The 21,263-nt window shown below is 37.0% G+C and overlaps 1 protein-coding gene and 1 pseudogene across 8 annotated transcripts in view; one reads left to right on the top strand and one right to left on the bottom strand.

The window, feature by feature from the left end:
- The window catches only part of STK3 (serine/threonine kinase 3), a 375,543-nt gene that overhangs the window by 106,160 nt on the left and 248,120 nt on the right, over nucleotides 1-21,263 (top strand). The window contains exon 1 of one of the 8 annotated variants that reach the window (XM_072773994.1): nucleotides 12,563-12,648. The exons of the other annotated variants lie outside the window; for them this stretch is intronic. The gene's annotated coding sequence lies outside the window, so the exon portion shown is untranslated. Of the gene's footprint in view, nucleotides 1-12,562; nucleotides 12,649-21,263 lie in introns of those variants that run through there. 8 annotated transcript variants of the gene reach the window in all.
- LOC140604226 (U1 small nuclear ribonucleoprotein C-like) lies at nucleotides 19,614-20,036 on the bottom strand (annotated as a pseudogene).

Raw genomic sequence — 21,263 nt, 5'->3', positions numbered from 1 at the left:
GTGAAAACACTGGAAGGATAATAAGAGAGTAAGCTACTGAAATTTATTCTCAAGACAGATAAGGAAAGTTCTTTGATTTAAACCATGGTTGGATTCTTTGCAATTTTTTTTTCTTTTATATAAAAAGATGTGAAAAGGTAGTTAGGGGGAAGTAAAGTTGAAGATTCAAGTTAAAATGCTAGGGTTACAAAGTGCTTTCACACAAATGAAAAGTGAAGGTAAGAAAGCAATTATTTCCTAGGGGAAAGTGTTGCTATGAATAAATGGACCATCAGTCAGAAGGTAGTTTATTAGGGAATGAAAAAGCAACAGTAAAAGGACAAGGATATAGGAGAGTAAAGGAGAAGGTATTCATAGATTCCTTAGCATGAAAAGCCCATATCAGCTTGTAGCATCAGTAGCCCCGACCTTAGACCAGAAATTGGGAATGCAGATAAACAGCTGGGAAGTATCAGCTCTTGGAATTGAGTTGTGTGGAACAAAACAACAGACCAGGTAAGTAGATAGGAGGATATGACAAAAATCATGAAAATATTGAGAAGAGATGTGGGCTTCGTTTTATGTCTGTATTACTAATTTATATGTCCTTGGAATCAGAATTCTTCTGTGCTTATTATTGGAGAGATTCACAAGTGGGCATCTGGAGTTTTTTTTGAGAAGATGACCTGAGAACTGTTAGAAAACAAAGGCAGCAGCTCAGGCCTACTACCTGGGGGAGGCTCCCAACTTCAGAGGCAGGCTAGGGGAGGAGGTTTTAAGTTGATTAAAGGGAAAGAAAAGAATGAAGCAAACATGAGCATCTTTTTGCATAATGACTTGGTCCATACAGTGTATCTGTACTCCTTTTGGTTTTTCTTGGCTAATTGGGAGTGGCACCAACTCTGTTAGAATTGATTTAGGCCCTGTAGATGGCAATGGTCATTTGGCTGTTCTTTCCTGAAGAGAGGGAGGGCGTATGACAGTAATACCTGGAGCAGTTCCTGGTGAGCAAACCTCAGTTGCACATTATTAAAACAGGCGATAAACTCAGTCTTTAGTCAACCTGAGGCAAAGATTAATTTATCTTCTGTTCTTTAAGGGCCTGAGATATAGCATATATTAGTACTTAAGAATTTGTTAGAAATGTAAAGAAAAAGGTAAACCTAAACACAGCTAGGTTGAAGTTTGTTTTTCTGAAGTAATGCTCATTCCAGAAGTGTGTATCAATAAAGCTTTAATAATATAAGGTTTAAGTTGGATTATAAGGGGGTGAAAAGTGCTTTGAATTTAATTTTCCTGGCTTCAGAGAAGCCTGTGTTGAACTAAAGGTACTGTCACTCTAGGCAGGTGATCCTATATTAGTGGCTCTCAGAAATTTTTTTAAAAAGTATTGATGGTGAAACCCAGTACATACTCACATACATACAAAACTAAAACAGAAGTTTCATACAGTGTACCATGTGGGTTGTTTTTGGTATTTTTCTATTTTCTGTTATGTTCTGTTTCATCAAAAAACTACTAGTCATGATCCACCAAATTATTTTCATGACCTACTAATGGGTTGTGATCTGCAGCTTAAAAAAAAAACATTGGCATATGTAGTAGTACCAGTCAAAAAACTGACTTCATTTCAGACTCTATCCTGGTACTTCAGAGCTCAGTGATGGCTTTGCCAGAGGTATCCAGACTTGTATAAGGGTAACTACTTCTACATGCAGTATGTTGGAGGTGAAAGAGAGAAAGGAAGCTATTATTTAAAAGCTATGTTATTTTGAACACTTTATATAGGTCCCAGTTGAAATATGGGAAAATGGAAAATGTTGATCCTTGATGTCTGAAGTTCACAAAAGAATATGTAATAGATAGAGGTTGCTATGAGGCAAAAAGGCTCATGTGCCTTTTGGTGTAGAATGACCCTCTGCAAAGCTGTAATTATGATTGCATCAATTTCTTTCCCTACCAGCTCCACTCTTTCAGTACCAAAGGTCTCTAGGTTTTTCTGCTAATGAGAAAATTTACACTATCTGATAGAAACTATCTTTTTTATTTGTCCCAAGCCTCTTTTTTGTTGTAATTTTATTTGAATTGCCTCATATGTTAGGATTATTATAATTTCAATTCTTAGCTCTTAGAACAGATTCTGTATTTGAAATGTCTCATTACGACTGTTTTTTCCAGAAAGTCTAAAATTGAATAAATGAAAGTAACAAATAGGTAAATAGACATGTATGAATATTAAAAATAGATTCATCATTTGCATGCTATGAATTGGTACAAATTACCTTGAACTTCTTAAAAGTATATTAAAGGCTGTATCTTACAAAGTGTAGCAAAATGAGAATTATGGAAAACTTAAAATTGCTGATAATTAATATAGGTCTACATGTGATAGTATATGTGGGTTCTAAATTAGTCTGTAAATTTTTATAGGATATCAGACATTTTAGTAGAGAGATCAAATAGAGTAATATTTTCAGATAGTTCCAGATATCTTGATATAAATGTTAGTGTCATGGTATACACACAATAGTCTTAGAAAATTGGGGGAAATTGTTGAGCATATGTGATTCCAAGGATGAGGTATTTTTTATATTCAAAGTATAGAATGTTACTCTCTGTCCAGATCATTTTTCATTTTTAGGAGTTTTGATTTTCTAAAATCCTGGTACCTAGAGTTCTATAGTTGGAAAGGAATGCAAGTTAAAATTATTTTTGTAATTTGGGTGCGCCTTTTAAATGTTTGAGGAAAAAATGAATTAAAGATAATAGGCAGCTAATTTCCGTGACTCTTTCTCTCTGGGGCTGGATGATCTCTCCTGAGTCTGTCGAGTTGCCCCAGTCTCCCGTTTCTTTCTAAAAACTGGCTTTCTAAACATAAGAAACTGTTAACGTTAGAGAACAAATGGAGTTGATGAAGGGAGGTGGGTGGGGGATGGGCTAAATGGGGGATGGGCATTGAGGAGGGCATTTGTTATGTTGAGTACTGGGTGTTGTATGTAAGTGTGAAACCAGTATTACACTGTGTTAACTAACTAGAATTTAAAAAAAATTGGAAGGAAAAAACTGGCTTTCTTTACTCACTGATCATTGCTTGTGACAGAAATTGGATGTCAACCTGAGTTCATTCATTTGCTCATTTATTTATATATTCAGTAATTATTAATTAACTGCCTTTCAAATGCTAGATGCTGGGTACATTGTTGAACGAAGTAGTTGAGATCTTTTACCTCACAGAACATACACTCTAGTTGGAGCTTGAACTATGAAGGATAGAAGTAGCACATACTGATAGAGAAAAATGATGGAATCTGTTTCATAAGGCAGTTGGACAGAGCTTCTCTGAGAAGGTAGTACTAAAGCTGTGACATGGGATTGAGAAGTTATCCTTGTGAGTAGCTGGAAAGACTATTCCAGGCAGAGGGAAAGTTATGAGAAAGCCTGGAGATCAGAGAGAGTTTGGTGTGTGGGAGGAATTGAAATGAGGCCACTGTGGCTGGATTGTAAAATGGGAGAAAGTGGTTGGAGATGAGGTCAGGGAGATGGGCAGGGATTCAATGATGCAGGCCACGGAAAGGAATTTGGATGTGAAAGTGCAGTAAGCTGTCATTAAATGGCTTTAAACAGAATTACAAGCAGCTTATGTTTTTAAAAGATCACTCTAGTTGCTCTGGGTAGAAGAGATTGTAGAGGGTTAAGAATAAAAGCAGCAGAATAAATTGGAAGACCATGGCAATCGTTCATGATTAGATGGTGGAGTCAATGGAGATGGAGAAAAGTGTGGATAGATTTAAGTTGTATTTTGGAGTTAGAAATGAAGGACTTGCTGATAGACTAGATGTGGTGATTAAGGAAGAAAGCATCAATTTTGGCTCCTAGGTTTTATGTTTGAATGACTTTGGGGTGGAGGAAGACTGGGAGACGAACAGGTTTGGGTATCTCATGTTCTCTTTCTTAAAATTGTCCAAATTCCAGGAAAGTGAATCTGTTAGGCCCCAAATGTGATATTAGGTGGTTCCCTTAGAAGAGGAAGTGGGAAAGGAGGGAATGTTGGACACTGACTCCTTTTTTTAACCTCTCATTTTCACTGCATTAGTCTATTAACCTCTCATTTTCACTGCATTAGTCTAGAGAATGGGAATCATACAAAGCCTTTATTAGGTGTTTGCAACGTTCAGGTGTCTTGATAACCTATTACAAAGTATTTTAATTGCAAAATAAAACATCAGTAAGAAACGAATGATTAATGTTAAGACAGACATCTTTGTAATGACCAGTTGGGTTAAGGAATGGAACTGCTGCCCTCCCTTGTTAGTGCTCCATCCAAATCATAGCTGCCTTTCCCCATAAGTAACCCTTATACAGACTTTTATATTAATAACCTAAATGTGCATTGCTAGACACTGTAGCTTAGTCTTGCCAATTAAAGAATAATTTTTGTAGGAAATGTCACTTTTAATTTTTATGCTAGTTCTCCCTCCCTTTATCCTGTTGAAGAGTGCAGGCTGTTGGTAGTTTCCCACTATTTGCTGATTGCTTACCCAAGGTGCATTCTTTTTTTTTTTTTCCAAGGTGCATTCTATGCGTTGTTTTGCCCTACATATTTTCTGCAAACAAGTAACTGGATCCAGAGACTGACAGGCTCAATTTTGATTCTTTAGGCAAACCTGTTACAGGTGGTATTTGGCAAGACTGTATTAGTCACTTAGTGTCTGGTTGCCTTTCTTTTTTTAGTGATGTTAGCAGCTCTTGGTGGTTAGGCTTATTTCTGTTAATTTATTGGATGTTGCAAAATGGTGAAATTCTAAATCATTTTGTTTTCATTTGTTAGTTGGAATGCTTTTATAGAATCACTTCCCTTATCTTTTGTTTGATTATGCAGTGGTATAGTTTATGAAAGAAAGACTGGATAAATGCTTGATTCTTCCCTTTTATGTACCTGTTTGCAAGAGAATGAATTAGTTCCCTATTTTTCTTCAGAGAGCACCAGTTCTGTTTTTTCTTTTTAAGTGCCATTATGAGCTAATGGATTCATACATATTAGATGGATTTTAATCTTTTGCAGTTACTATTGCTGAAGCTCAAAGTGACCCCCATCTTTTGGTCAGTGGGAGTCCCTCCAGGGACAACATGTCTCGTAGTTTCCTTATTGTCTGCTGTGACAAGATATTCAGGGCTTATCATATCCACTTCCTGTCCTGGATCTGGAATCAACCATTTCTCCTAGAAGTAGTATTTTCTTTCTGTCAGAAATGGTGTTTCAAGACCCCATCCTGGGTAGTAGTATGGTTAGTGCCGCTCTGATTTTAAATAGTATTTTTTCATTGATAGGAGAACTGACTCATTCTTTCCAGCTGTGGGATACTGTATCAAAAAAACATGATGGTGGGGAGGCCCCTTCTCTTCCTACCCCCTGCCTCCCTTGGCATAGCTGCCCCTGGCTAGGGGCAGGGCCTCAAGGGTCTGGGCTGGGCATCCACAGGTCACTGCCTCAGCCCAAAGGCTGTGCCTTTGACATTAAAATAAAAGTCCATCCAGTAAAAAAACAAAACAAAACAAAACAAAAAAAAAAAAGTGATGGCACTGGCAGTTTTGAGCTTCTTCCTCTGCAGATATCTCTACCATATCTTTATGTTTCTAAGTTTAAGTCAGAAATTGGGTGTGTATAGACAAATTCCATGGTAGAGACTATTCTAAGTGGACTTTTACCTTCACATTCTCCTTCACTTAGGTTACCCTTTGACCCTGTGTTATCCTAATATCCAGCCTCACTTCTTTCCTACCTCTGAATGTTTCAAGTGACCTAGTTTCTCCTTTTCTTAAAGAAGATACAGAAAATAAAAGAATCTAAGATAAAAAACCTCACTAGTGATAAGATTAGATTTCAGACCTAATTTTTTAAGGTAGACCTTTTAGCTTGCTTTGTCTTACATACATAAAAGTATATCTGTGCACAGACAAAATTCAAGAGCATCTTGAGTCTGCTTTATAAATCCAATCCTGACTGCAGTATCAATTGCAAAATGAAATATATCCAGATAATGCCATATGTTATTCCTTTTTAGTTTTGATATTAACCTCTCATTAAGTTTTATTATACTTTCAACTAAATAATATATTTGTCTCAGTGACATGATTGATACTTTACATTTGATATTATGTCATGTAACTTTAGAAAGAATTAGTTTTAGTGTAATTACTTACTATATTAATTACTTACTGCATTGGGTTGTACCTGTAAGCTGAATGTGAATTAGTCCGTCATCTTGCAGTTAAACAGCAGCCAGTAACCATTTTCCATTGATCAGCTATTCAAACATTTTTAGTAATTGGTGAAATTTGTATCATAGAGAAATGATTGCTCTGCAGAAAATTTATAGTTCGTGTAATTTCTTTTTTTTTTTTTTTTTTTTAAGATTTTATTTATTTATTTATGAGAGAGAGAAAGAGGCAGAGACACAGGCAGAGGGAGAAGCAGGCTCCATGCAGGGAGCCCGATGTGGGACTCGATCCAGGCACTCCAGGATCACGCCGTGGGCTGAAGGCGGCGCCAAACCGCGGAGCCACCAGGGCTGCCCAGTTCATGCAATTTCTAAGAATTATAAGAAATAAGGGTTAAATTAAACAATGGAATCTCATAAAATTCCAGTGGAGATTAAAAATATATGAACTAATTAACTCTTGAGAGGAAACTATTTTGACGATTTTTCTTCTGCCAGTAGAGTGAGTTTTCCTTCTATGAGCTTGATTCTCATTCAAGGTTTTGTGTTTTTTTTTTCCTAATGGAAGAGAATTCAGGGGATGCCTAGGTGGGTCATTCAGTTAAGCATAAGCATCTGTCTTTGGCTCAGGCCCTGATGGAGCCCCACTGCCTGCCTCTCTGCTCAGCAGGAAGCCTGCCTTCCTCTCTGCCTGCAGCTAGGCCTGCTTGTGCACCTGTGCACCTGTGCGCGCGTGTGCGCGCTCTCTCTCTCTTTCTCTGTCCCTCTCCCTCTCTCTCTCTCCCTGTCTCTCTGTGTCAAATAAAATCTTAAAAATAGAGAATTCACGTACTAGGCAAATGATAAAGACAATGGGGATTCTTCCTTCTATAGAGTCTTAGCACTTGATTAGATAGCTTTAATTAATATTCACAAAAAACTCATATGATTTCAAAGAGCCTGCTAAAATGGTGATATGGTTATACTTTGTATTCAGCATCATTGGGAAGTATGGTGTATCATGTAATGGATTTTCTAAATAAATGAAGTAAACTTTAAGCATTGTATTTTTATTTATTTATTTTTTTTTAAATTTTTTTTTAAATTAATTTATTTATGATAGTCATCAGAGAGCGAGAGAGAGAGAGAGAGAGAGAGGCAGAGACACAGGCAGAGGGAGAAGCAGGCTCCATGCACCGGGAGCCCGACATGGGATTCGATCCCGGGTCTCCAGGATCGCGCCCTGGGCCAAAGGCAGGCGCTAAACCGCTGCGCCACCCAGGGATCCCCAAGCATTGTATTTTTAAAATATTTTACAAACATTTTTATGCAGCCAGTTTTGAGGGAGATCATTCCAAAATGAAGGCCTTGACCCAATCTTCTGAAATTGACAAAGAAAGCAATTAATCTTCTTGATTTTTTTGTTGTAAAAGTAGTCATAGAAACAGTTCATAGAACTGTTCATAGCTTTAGTTCATAGAAACAGTCAAGTGTGCTCTTTTAGCATATTTGAAGCTTTGTTTCTGTATCCATGTGGCTGTCTTTTCCCTAAACCTAGTCTTGTCTTTTACTGTTATCTGTCATTCTTATTACTATGTCCTTCTCTAAACTGCTACTTATCTTAAAAATAATTATCTGACCTGAGAGTAGCTATTCCTTTCTGAAAGTAAAGTATATTTGCTTACCAGAGGTCTTTTTCTCTTCTGGATTCATAGTACATCTTGAAATGATCTTTTGACTAAAAGGAGGAACATTATATACAGTGATAGGGAGAAAAAATTATTTCAAACTTCCGTAAGTTTCTAAGTTTTCATATGAAAATAACCAAAGTTTTTGCCTCAAAAAAGGAACAGGATTTTACCTTAAGCCCATGGAATTCCCAAGCAAAGAAAAATTTCTATCATTTTGGAATATTGGATTTTGAGGACTTGTAGTATTATTTATTTCTTTTTTTTTTTAATTTTTATTTATTTACTTATGATAGTCACAGAGAGAGAGAGAGAGAGGCAGAGACACAGGCAGAGGGAGAAGCAGGCTCCATGCATCGGGAGCCTGACATGGGATTCGATCCCGGGTCTCCAGGATCACGCCCTGGGCCAAAGGCAGGCGCCAAACCGCTGCGCCACCCAGGGATCCCAGTATTATTTATTTCTTTTTAAGATTTTATTTACTTGACATAGAGAGTGAGAAAGAGAGCACAAGTGATATGGGAGGGGGGCGAGGCAGAGGGAGAGGGACAAGCAGGCTGAGCAAAGAGTCCAATGTGGGACTCTATCCCAGGGACCCTGGGATCATGACCTGAGCTGAAAGCAGACGTTTAACTGACTGAGCCACCCAAGCTCCCTGACTCATGGTAATATTGAAGTTATACCTGTACAAATACAGTAACATTACACTTATAGCTGTTTTTTTTTTTTTAATTTCAATGGGTAAAGTATTTAGGCTGTTTATCTTTCTTATAATGATCGTATTTTTCCCCTATTAAATACAGTTGGGATTTAAAAAAAAAATATTTTTATTTCAAAAAAACCCAAAACCAAATTGGTAAAAATACTCCCAATTTAAAAAAGCAAAAATATTTTCATAAATCTTCATAATCTTCTTAATTTGTTTACGAAGAACCACAGGGAAGTACTGAGAAATGGCTTCATATGTGCTGTTACTGTGTAATCACACTGTACTGAGAAATCAAGCAAAATAGTTCCCATTTGTGCAGATGGCTGAACATAGCCATTGTCTTTACAGCCCTCATCTCTATTTATGAAAGCCTATAAAAATTAAGCAGAAGTCAGAGTACAGAGCTCATTGAATGATGCACTTGTTAATATTGTCAGTTTAAACTTTCCCTGAAGTTACACTTTGATTAATGTAGATACACCTTTATGTATTTATGTTTGGGATTAATGCAGTTAATTCTAGTGTTCTAGGGATGGGAGTGAGGAGTTTCGAGTGTACAAAGAGTAAATCCTCATATTTTATCTTCACATTTTGAGATGTAGGGAAATAAATGAGGAATAAAATATATGGGTAAGCCTAGTTTTAAAATGTAGGTAGTGTCTTTGGCACAAATCATGGTAGATTTTTCTGTATGGCAGGTACATGGGTCCTTGGCAAATTTCATATGTAAATAGCCTCTTGTTCCAATTGAGGTTAAGTGAAGAGATTCTTAGAAAATAAAAGTGAAAGACTCTAAAGGGTGAAAGGAGGAGAAAAATCTCAGCTTCTTTTCTTTTAAAGCTCTTTGCCAGGAAATTATAATTTTAGAGTACATTTGGGCAAAGAGCCCAATTTGAGAGGAAATGGTATGATAGAGCTGAAAAATAAGACTACTTTTAAAAAGTCTTCTATTCTAAAACATTTGTTTTCTTAGATGGATTTCATCTTATTCTAGTGACAATAGTTAACTAAACCCTCATAAATTTTAAAACAGTTTTATAAAAAGTAAATATTCTATGAGATCATCAAATCACATCTATTTTATTATCAAAACAGTGGTACTTACAGTGAAACAGTGAAAAGCCAGAGCTTTAAAGTCAGTTGGACCTTGTCTTATCTTTGCCATTTACTCATTGCAATGATGAGCAAGTTAGCTTTCTAAGTCTCTGTGGACTCACTTACAAAACGGAGGTGGTAATAGTACCTTTTCTTTGGGTTTTGTGAAGATTAGAAGAAATCGTGATTGGAAACCATTTGTCTCTGAAGACATTTTCTAAGGTGTTTCAAAGATGTATCTGTCACTTTTTTTGAAGTGACACATCTTTTGAAGAAACACATAGCTTTCCAAAGAGATAAAAGGGCAACTTTCACTTGGATACATAAGTTCTAGTTGAGTTTAAAAAAAAATCGGTTGTATTACTTTAGAACTAAACACCTAAATATTTACAAAATGTTTGGCCTTCAAAAAAAAGGGAGTAGAAAAAAATGATGATTGAATTTTATTAGTTTGAGGTAAAATGTACTTTCTGTGGTTGAAGTAGACAAGATATTTGCTTTTGTGAATTCAAGACAGAGTCATGAATATTTTAGAAAATATTAGTTAGGGCTAATATTGAGACTGACATTTGCTTAATAATGGAATGTTGAGAGACTGAAGAATGAAAACCTTTCATGTGTTTATTTATTTATTTATTTATTTATTTATTTATTTATTTATTTATTTATTTAATTTTTTTATTCGTGAGAGACAGAGAGAGGCAGAGACACAGGCAGAGGGAGAAGCAGGCTCCATGCAGGGAGCCTGACGTGGGACCCGATCCTGGGTCTCCAGGATCATACCCTGGGCTAAGGGCGGTGCTAAACTGCTGAGCCACCCGGGCTGCCCCTTTCATGTGTTTTAAAGATGTTTTACTTTTCTAATAATGTTCAAGATGAGACTACTAGGATTGAAGAAGAGAACATTATTTTATTTTATTGTTTAAAGATTTATTTATTTTAAAGAGAGAGAGAGAAAGAGAGAGAGCATGAGGGGTTAGGGAGTAGCAGAGGCAGAGGGAGAGAGAATCTTAAGCATACTCCACACTGAGCGAGGAGCCGCATGTGGTACTCAGTCTCATGACACTGAGATCACAACCTGAGCTGAAACCAAGAGTTGCAGAGTTGGAAGTTCTTTTCTTCTGCTGCATTTGCACTCTGACCAGATCCTCTTCTCCATCATTAATTCCCCAAGAGATCTAGAAGTCATATCCTAATTATTCTTGACTAGGGAGCTAGGAGTAGCAATGTAGAAAGCCTTCATTTGTGTTTCTCTTTTAAAGTTTTTGGCCAAAACATACCTCCCAAGTAAAAAGTGGGCAAAGGACTTGAATAGACATTTCCCCAAAGAAGATCTACAAATGGACAGTAAATCCACGAAAAGAAGCTCAGCATCACTCATCATTAGGGAAACGCAAATCAGAACCACAATAAATTAATGTCATACTGTTTAGGATGGCTATTTTATATATATATATATATACACACACACACACACACACACGATATATATATTATATATATCATATATATAAATATATTTCCAGAAAATAAGTGTTGTCTCAGCTTCTTTTCCTTTAAAAGCAGAAAATAATTGTTGTTTAGGATGTATAGCAATTGGAATCCTTGTACATTGGAATGTAAAGTAGTATAGTCACTGTGAAAAATGGTATGACGGTTCCTCAAAAAATGAAACATAAAATTACCATATGATCCAGCAATTCCACTTCTAGGTATATATCCAAAAGAATTGAAGGCAGGGACCAAAAAGATACCTGTACACCAGAGTTTATTTTCAGCATTATTCACAATAGCCAAAAGGTTGAAGTAATCCAAGTGTCCACTGATAGATGAATGGATAGGCAAAATGTGGTTCTGGTATATTATTCAGCCTTAAGAGGAATGAAATTGGGATACATTCAACATACAACAGGGATGAATCTTAAAAACATGCTAAATGAAAGAGGCCAGACATAAGACATATACTGTATGATTCCATTTATATGATATACATAGAGTAATTGAGTTCATCGAGACAGAAAGTAGAATAGTGGTGGTTAGGGGACTATGGGAGGGGAAAATGGGAAGTTGTTGAATGCATGAAGAGTTTTTTGGGATGATGAAAAATCCTGAAGGTGAGTAGTAGTGATGATTGCCTAACAGTGTGAGTATACTTAATGCCACTTAATTGTACACTTATAAATAATTAAAATAGTAGGGGTGTGCCTGGTGGTTTAGGCAGTTAAGCGTCTGACTCTTGGTTTCAGCTCAGGTCATGATCTCAGGGTCGTGAGATGGAGTCCTGGGTTGAGTTCCATGCTCAGCATGGAGTCTGCTTGAGATTCTTGCTCTCCCTCTTTCTCTGCCTCTCCCCCACATTCGTGCTTGTTCCCTTTCTCTCAAATAAGTAAATAAAATCTTTAATAATATAGTTAAAATAATAAAGTTTATGTTATAAAACATAGTAAAATAAACCTTTAGCCAATCATAAGCAGTGGGCTGTGATTCTGTGATATCTGCCTTCTTTCTTCTGAAGTTTGTCTCTTCAAAGCTGAAGAGATGTCATTAGCAGAAGTTACACCTGTCAACAAACTTGTAAACTCCTGCTCCAAAGCTGGAAACAGAGAAAAGAAAGGAAGAGGATGAAATATAGTCTTTTCTTCTTTCCTTTCCTTTCCTTTCCTTTCCTTTCCTTTCCTTTCCTTTCCTTTCCTTTCTTTCCTTTCCTTTCCTTTCCTTTCTTTCTTTTCTGCCTTTTTATGACTCCTGTTTCTTGCATGAAAATAGTTAATAGACTTTCAGAAAAGGCTGTACCTCCTTACTAGCTTCAGAGCTCCAGTCCCTTAAATTTGTACTTTCTTTTTTTTTTTTTTTTGTTCTACCTTCATATTTTCATATACTATTACACAGATGATTTCATCTACTTTGCAGAGAAGATTGAAATTCTATGACTGGCAGGCAGAAGACCTTACCTTATGTAGGTTCATCTTAATTTCATTTGGTGAGTGTTGCTACATAATTTTTACTTGTATTATAGAAATCAGTTTCCTCTCTAACTTTCATGTAACTTTTGAATACATCCCTTTTTATAGTTTTATAACTTTATTCCTGTAGTCATATTTTTGTTTCCCAATTCTAGAATCTTTAAAGTCTCTATTTGTAAGGCTTCATTCTGTTGAAACATGCTCAGGCTTTATCTATCTAATGATTACAGGTTTTTAGACATTGCTTGGTGAGATCAGAAACCCTTTTTCTGTTTTCATCCCTCTTCCATGTTTCTTTAAGCTTTCTTTTTCTCTGGCTTTCTGGTTTTTCTATTGCTTCTGTTTCTCTGCTTTATGTGCCGTTCTTTCCAATTCATAATGGACACTGACCTTGCATTTTCTGTTTTCTATCTTCCTCCTCTCTTTTTATGTAGTTATTTCCTTGGTGAGTTTATTCACTCTTAGGCTTCAACTTTGATCGAAATGACACACAAATACACACTTTTGAGAATCAGTCTTTTGTGCTCAGTCTTATTCAGTATTTTGAATCTACTAAGTAACATTTGACTACCTTTGCTGGCTCCTCAAAAGCAGTATGTTCAAACAGAATCCCTACCTTCCATCTAACCTCTCTACTGGTTAGTGATGTCACTCTTTTGCCAGTTTGCATTTGGTGTGTGTGTCTTCCTTCTGCTTGGCTTCCTGTATTAGTTACTCTGTTCCTTAGGTACTTTAAGACCAAAAGGAAGAGAGATACACAGATTATCTTCAGTAATAGAATTTTATTGCAAGGATACTCAGGAAATGTGCATGGGGTAGCAGAGGAAGGTGCCTAGTCAACTGCTTGCCCCGTATGAGATTCAGTGTCTCTAATACTGAATTGTGGAATAGGCTCCATTAATAAAGGAAATAGCAGCTTAGAGTCAGTTGGAAGAATGACATGAGCTCCTATGGCCTTGGTTATCTTTGTTCACATAGCATTTACACTTTCTGAAATCTAAGGTTAATTGGGTCATTTTGCAACCATGAGATTTGGAATATCCCTATGGGCCATTTCAGCCCTTGTATGGATACTTTTGGCCTCTAGATCAGCTTCTAGCTACATGTACTTTTTACTGCTGGATGATAAGGCTGATTTATTTATTTATTTATTTGCTTTCATCTTTATTTATTTTTATTTATTTTTATTGGAGTTCAATTTGCCAGCATATAGCATATCACCCAGTGTTCATCCTGTCAGGTGCCCCCCCCTCAGTGCCCGTCACCCAGTCACCACAACCCCTTGCCCACCTCCCTTTCCAATACCCTTTGTTCGTTTCCCAGAGTTAGGAGTCTCTCATGTCCTGTCACCCTCACTGATATTTCCCACTCATATTCTCTCCTTTTCCCTTTATTCCCTTTCACTATTTTTTATATTTCCCAAATGAATGAGACCATGTAATGTTTGTCCTTCTCCAATTGACTTATTTCACTCAGCATAATACCCTCCAGTTCCATCCATGTCGAAGCAAATGGTGGGTATTTGTCGTTTTCTAACGACTGAGTAATATTCCGTTGTATACATATACTTCAGCTTCTTTATCTACTCATCTTTCGATGGACACTGAGGGTCCTTCCACAGTTTGCCTATTGTGGACATTGCTGCTATAAACATTGGGGTGCAGGTGTTCTGGTGTTTCACTGCATCTGTATCTTTGGGGTAAATCCCCAGCAGTGCAGTTGCTGGGCCACAGGGCAGTTCTATTTTTAACTCGTTGAGGAACCTCCACACAGTTTTCCAGAGTGGCTGCACCAGTTCACATTCCCACCAACAGTGAAAGAGGGTTCCCCTTTCTCCACATCCTCTCCAACATTTGTGGTTTCCTGCCTTGTTAATTTTCCCCGTTCTCACTGGTGTGAGGTGGTTTCTCAGTGGGTTTTGATTTGTATTCCCCTCATGGCAAGTGATGCAGAGCATTGTCTCATGTGCTTGTTGGCCATGTGTAGGTCTTCTTTGGTGAAATTTCTGTTCATGTCTTTTGCCCATTTCATGACTGGATTGTTTCTTTGCTGTTGAGTTTCATAAATTCTTTATAGATCTTGGATACCCTTTATCTGATACGTCATTTGCAAATATCTTCTCCCATTCTGTAGGTTGTCTTTTAGTTTTGTTGACTGTTTCTTTTGCTGTGCAGAAGCCTTTTATCTTAATTAAGTCCCAATAATTCATTTTTGCTTTTGTTTCCCTTGCCTTCATAGATGTATCTTGCAAGAAGTTGCTGTGGCCAAGTTCAAAAAGGGTGTTGCCTGTGTTCTTCTCTAGGATTTTGATGGATTCTTGTCTCACATTTAGATCTTTCATCTATTTTGAGTTTATCTTTGTGTATGGTATAAGAGAATGGTCTAGCTTCATTCTTCTGCATGTGGATGTCCAATTTTCCCAGCACCATTTATTGAAGAGACTCTCTTTTTCCAGTGGATAGTCTTTCCTGCTTTGTCGAATATTAGTTGACCATAGAGTTGAGGGCCCATTTCTGGATTCTCTGTTCTGTTCCATTGATCTATGTGTCTGTTTTTGTGGATAAGACTGATTTAATTTGAAGTAGCATATGATGAACTGTAACAACTTACAAAGGAAGAGAGATTTTTCTTTGTGATGGCACTGTGTGAGTCACTGGCATTTTGAAGTTTCATAGGGTCTCTAGTAGTTAGCAAATTTGTTTTTTCATTTGTTTATTCATTTATTTGAAGAAAAGTGTGTTAAACAGTAGTGTGTGAGATTCTGTTTTAGGTACTTACTGGAGATAGGCTAAATGAGACATGGTCTGTACCTTCATGGAATTACTGTTTTAGCTCTAGTGATCAGCTCATACAATAAATAAATAGTGAAAGGAATAATGACTCAGTGTGCTAAGTGCTATGGGGCCATATTTGACAGTGAGATTAGTTCTCTGTGTTTGGGTGGATAGGTGGTAAGGACAGTGGTAGAGGACAGAGGATTCTCTCTGCAGACATCCCAGAGAAGACTTCTGACTGTATCTTTAAAGAAGTAGTTAACTGACAAGGTCATGTAAGAGAGAATGGACATATAGAAGTATTACCTATATCTTGCATTACATACAAAAAACTATACAAAATCTGCCTTTTTAGTACAGTGATCATGTGATTTTTAAAAACTGTGTGATGTGAAAATTCAGGACCTTCAAGGTATAGTCCCACTGTGGCTAGAGTGTAGGTTATGGAAATTAGGTGATTGAGAGGATCAGCTAGATCCTCTTGTATCTTTTTATCTTGTATTTAGGAGAAATGATGATTCTTTCAGAATTTCTCTTGAATTCATTCTTTCCTGTCATTTCTGTTGTTAACTTTTTAAGCCCAGACCACATTTCTGGATTGCAAGAAACAAAACCATGCCCTAGTTTTACAGTTTTTTTTTTTTTAAAGATTTATTTATTTATGATAGAGAGAGAGGGGGAGAGAGAGAGAGAGAGAGAGAGAGAGAGAGAGAGGCAGAGACACAGGCAGAGGGAGAAGCAGGCTCCATGCCGGGAGCCTGACGCGGGACTCGATCCTGGGACTCCAGAATCACGCCCCGGGCCAAAGGCAGGTGCGAAACCGCTGAGCCACCCAGGGATTCCCCCTAGTTTTACAGTTTTTTAGTTCTCTTCTCCATTATAGAATTTGGCTTGTAGGACATTTAGAAGACTGGGAAGAAATCTCTGGAGGAAGAGCATGTTGTTGAACTTACACAGCAGTATTCTACTGTTACCACAATCACCATAATATACTTCAGAACTTCATTTCTTTGGCTCCCCTGTACCACGTTTCCTAAAACATAATTTAAATTAATATTCGCCTAGACCATCTATCATCTCCTATAATATGGTATGGTGATTTGGAATTTAAGCACAAAAAGAGCTAAAAGTTTATCCATTTCATCTCCTGAGTGCATAGGATAGCTTTGGGAAAAACAAAGAATCTGCTAAGTCCTGTTCTAGGAATCATAGTTTAGTGGCTATAATAGCATTTCAGAGTAGAAATAACTAATTGATTTGAAGATGAGAAATTCCTGGGATCATTTACAAAAGAAAATCCCCCTTAAAACATGAGACTGATGTATGATACTTGATGTAGTAGTAGATGGAAACTAATGAGTGTGTTTTGGCATATGCTACCTTCCTAACAGTAGAGATACCATGTCTTGGACAGACCTTGGTTTGATTTTGTTTTGCTATTTATTGGCCAAGCGACTGGGGAAGTCACTTAACCCTTAGTTTTCTTATTCAAAAGCTGAGGATATTTTGGCAGCTACCAAAAAGGTCATTACAGAGATTAAATGAGGAAATGCTTGTTAAGTGCTTATCACAAGGCCAATGAGGGCTGTAATAAATGTTAACTACCTTTATTATTACATTCATTTAGCTCTTATGTATTTGCTTTTCATACTATATTAGAAGTTCTGGGTTGCCAAGGGCTATATCTTAACTTTCTTTGAATTACCCCAGCATGTAGCTTACTGTCTACAGATTGAGTAAGTTGATATGAAATGAATATAAATGGGTGAAGTTTTAAATTTTTAATATTTTTAAAGTTTTTGTACCCATGTTGAAGATTCATTTTAGAAAATTTAATTTTGGGGGGATGCTGGATGGTACAATCAGTTAAGCAGCCAACTCTTGGTTTTGGCTCAGGTCGTGATCTTGGGGTTGTAGGATACAGCCCCACATCTGGCTCTGCAGTGAGCATGGAGTCAGCTTGAGATTTTCTCTCTCCTCTCTCCCACCTCCCCCTCATGCTGTCTCTCTCTCTCTCTCTCTCTCTCTCAAATAAGTAAATTAATCTTTAAAGTTTAGTTTTCCTAAAGATAGTATTTCCTAAACAGTTGCAAAATTCACTCACAAGAATAGGACTGATTAACAGATAACTGATTTTACTAGTTCTGATTACCTTGGTCAGTTTATTAATTCAGCCTATGGAAGATGCCTTTTCTTTTCTTTTCTTTTCTTTTCTTTTCTTTTCTTTTCTTTCTTTTCTTTTCTTTTTTTTTTTAACTTATTTATTCATGAGACATAGAGAGAGAGGAGCAGAGACATAGGCAGAGGGAGAAGCAGGCTCCCCATGGGGAGCTCGATGTGGGACTCAATCCCGGGACCCCGGGGATCACACACTGCCTTTCTTTTCAATGTATAAAATGATGTTATGAAATACATTTCATGAAACAATTATAGAGTCATGAAAAATTTTAATTTTCTTATAAGATACAATTTTTAAAGTTTCCCCAATTACATAAAAAAGTGAATATTTTAGAAACCTTATGAAACAAAAGCATAAGGAGAGCCACCCCCGAAAAAAAGCCTTGCTGCTTGGAATCCTAAAATATTTACATGCAACAAATAGTTGAATTCCTGTTATGTCCTAGGCACAGTTTTTGGTGCTGGGGATATAGCAGTGAACAAAACAAAGTTTACTAGTAGTTTGGTGTCTATATGTGTGTGTTTGTGTGTGTGTATGCAGATACACTTATGCTTAAAAGAAAACATGAAAATGGTTTAATTCTGTGTACATTATTTTGTAGCCTGCACTTTTTTCTTTTAGCAATATATTGTTCACTTGTTTTATGTCAGTGAGATTTTTTTACACTATGCTTTTTTTAAAAAAAGACTTTATTTATTTGAGAAAGAGAGACAGCAAGAGTGGGTGAGGGGCAAAGGGATAATCATGATAATCTCATGAATAGATGTTCTATAATTAAACTAATATATATTTAAGCGTTTAATTTACTTCTAGATTTTGTTATAACTTACAATGAATATACATTTTTTTTTGTTTCCAAGACCAATTGCAGTTCATTTAATTCCTACCATTTACTCTTTAATTTTTTTTTTTTAATTATGGAAAACTTTAAACACAGTTTTGTAAAGAGGAAAGAAAAAACCTCTGTGTACCCATACCCAGTTTGACAATACATCTGGCCAATCTTGCATAATTTATATTTCCATACATACCCCAACTCTGTAAAATTTTGAGGTAATCTCAGATATCATAGCATTCTTTTTTTTTTTTTTTAAGATTTTATTTATTTGAGAGAGTGTGAGTGAGAGCAGGGTGTGGGGAGGAGCAGAGGGAGAGGGACAAGCATACTCACACTGAGCACAGAGCTTGACACAGGGCTCAATCCCAGGACCCTGAGATCATAACTTGAGCTTTGAAATCAAGAGTTAGACACTCAACCCACTGAGCCACCCAGGTGCCCTTCATAGCATTCTTAACTATTTCAGCATGCATCTTTAAAAGCTAAGAATAGTAAACCGTAAATCAGCATAATACCCTTATCTGAGATGTAATTTTAATTGTAACTTACTCTTGAAATGATAAAATGTTGAGGAGAGTTTGGAAAAAACTGAGATTAGTCTATATAGAATGATTCCTCCACCTCCCTTTGAAGGGGTAGAAAACTTTGTATTGGGACCTTGGAAAAAATATTAACAAATTCTTACACTGAACAGGAAACACAAAAATGAGATAAACAAGCTTATGGATGGGAGTGAGGTTTAAGTGGGCATTTAAATACTGAATTAAATACTGAACTGAAGTTGGTTGTAGCTTAAAAAAAAAAGGAGAGAATTCTGTCTGAAAACAATGTGGAAGAAGACTGCTTTTCCTCACAGTATTAGCAATGGCAGTATAATAGATTATGTTCTCTCCTGCTTTTTGAGATAGAAGGTCAAATGACAGGAAGGCCAGATTGTATTATCCACTTTTTTTTTAAACGAAAACAGTAGACAATTTTATTTTCACATTTCATAATACAAATGATATTTTCTCTTTTGATACAAAAATACAAAAAGTATTTTCTCTTTGATAAGAAGGGGGAGCAAGTTTTCCTTGTCATGTTGGTAGAAAACACCCAGAGTCTCAGCACCATGGGTCCCTGGTGAAGTAAAACAAGTAATATAAAATGGACATAAAGGGGATCCTGTCTCTTCTTATCCGTGTGGTCCAGTCATTCCTGGCTAAGGGGCACCATCATGAGATGGGCAGGAGGTCTCATCATTGGGGGCCCAGGCATCATTGGCATGTGGCCTCCCATAGATGGCCTTTTTCCAGGAGCAGGTGCCACTGGCATCATCCCAGGAGGAGGAGGGCCCTCCATAGGGGGTGCCAGCATCATACTAGGACGTGGAGGACCTGGGAGACTGGGAGAAAGTGGAATCATTGCCCCTGCAGAAGAAGGAGCAGAGGTATCTTCCCTTGTTGAATCGCAGGGATTGTTTTGTCGATCAGGCTCTGAGCTTGCTCTTTCATCCATTTCTGATAGTAGTCTTTCACATTATCTTTATGTTTCCCTCCACTGCATTGTGTGTTTCTCCCAGATTGAGAGTCATGGGTGAGATGTGTCACAGTAGTCACAATAAAGCTTAGGCATGTTGCTCTGCAGGCCATTGACCACTCTGTCCCACACCACCCGGAAATGACAGCCACTTACTTGTTTTAAAAAGACAGTTCTGGGGTATGGCTGCATAAGTATGTAATAAACCCTACCTATCCAGTTCCATAAGAGAAATATCTTGTGGGGACTTCTTCACAAAATTCCCTAGTGCCTGGGAGAATTTGAGCTCTAAAGACACTAGTTAAGAATTTTTTGGGACCTCTGGTTAAAAACATATAGTTATGATGAAATTCTGAGGTATTAAAAACCACAGTATATCAAGTATAGATGAAATTATGCTAATTATATTGTGTTTGCCAAGGCAGTGAAATAGGAAAATGTGTATGTGTATATGTATTTTAAATTGGCTTTTAATTAAGAGCTTTTTTTTTAAGCTGTAAGGGTTTTCAAAGCAGACAATATAAAAATTATTTAAAATTAAACCATAATTGAAGTGATTAATTTTCATTTAAAACACCAGAAATTGAAAGAGGAAATAGAAACAAACAACATGAAACAGGAATTAACTTACCAAAATAAATCATGTGCTTTCACTTGACAGACACTCCAGAGACCCTCTTTTTGCCTGAGTTACATTAGTAACATTTCAGTTGTTCAACATGTTGAGAAAATGAGACCTGTGAACTCATAGAAAATTGTTAAGTGCTTACTGCATTGTTTGGAGGATCCATGACTTGGTGGTTTAAAGCCAGATTATGAGCCTGCTTTGAAGAACTTTCGTAACTCGTGAAGAAGTATGCAGTGGTTAGATTACTTGTCAGTAGAAGACCTTCTCCCTCACTCTGTTACGTGCATAGCTTATCGTGAGTTACTTGTGCTTGCTTGGCCATGAAGGACATGAAGCACCTTTGCTTTCTGAGGCATGGTAGTGAATATTCTTGAAAATTCAGGAGACTGACTTCTCTTTCTGGTAGGGAGATAGTTTTTGGTTCATGGTATCTAGTTTGCTCTTTCCTCCTGCTCATCAAACCCCTTCCTGTTTTTCTTTCTTTCTTACCTGGTCCATGTCTTCAGCCCTTCTTTTGCCAATATCTTTTTTTTTTTTTTTTTTTAACATTTATTTATTAGAGACACAGAGAGAAAGGCAGAGATACAGGCAGAGAGAGAAGCAGGCTTCCTGTGGGGAACCCGATATGGGACTCAATGCCAGGACCCCGGGATCACGACCTGAGCCAAAGGCAGACACTCAACTGCTGAGCCACC

Source organism: Canis lupus, chromosome 14 (genome assembly GCF_048164855.1).
Source record: "Canis lupus baileyi chromosome 14, mCanLup2.hap1, whole genome shotgun sequence".
In the NCBI taxonomy this organism is placed as follows: Eukaryota; Metazoa; Chordata; class Mammalia; order Carnivora; family Canidae; genus Canis; species Canis lupus.
Note: the sequence above shows the minus strand (reverse complement) of the source record. Positions and strands in the feature narration are given on the sequence as shown.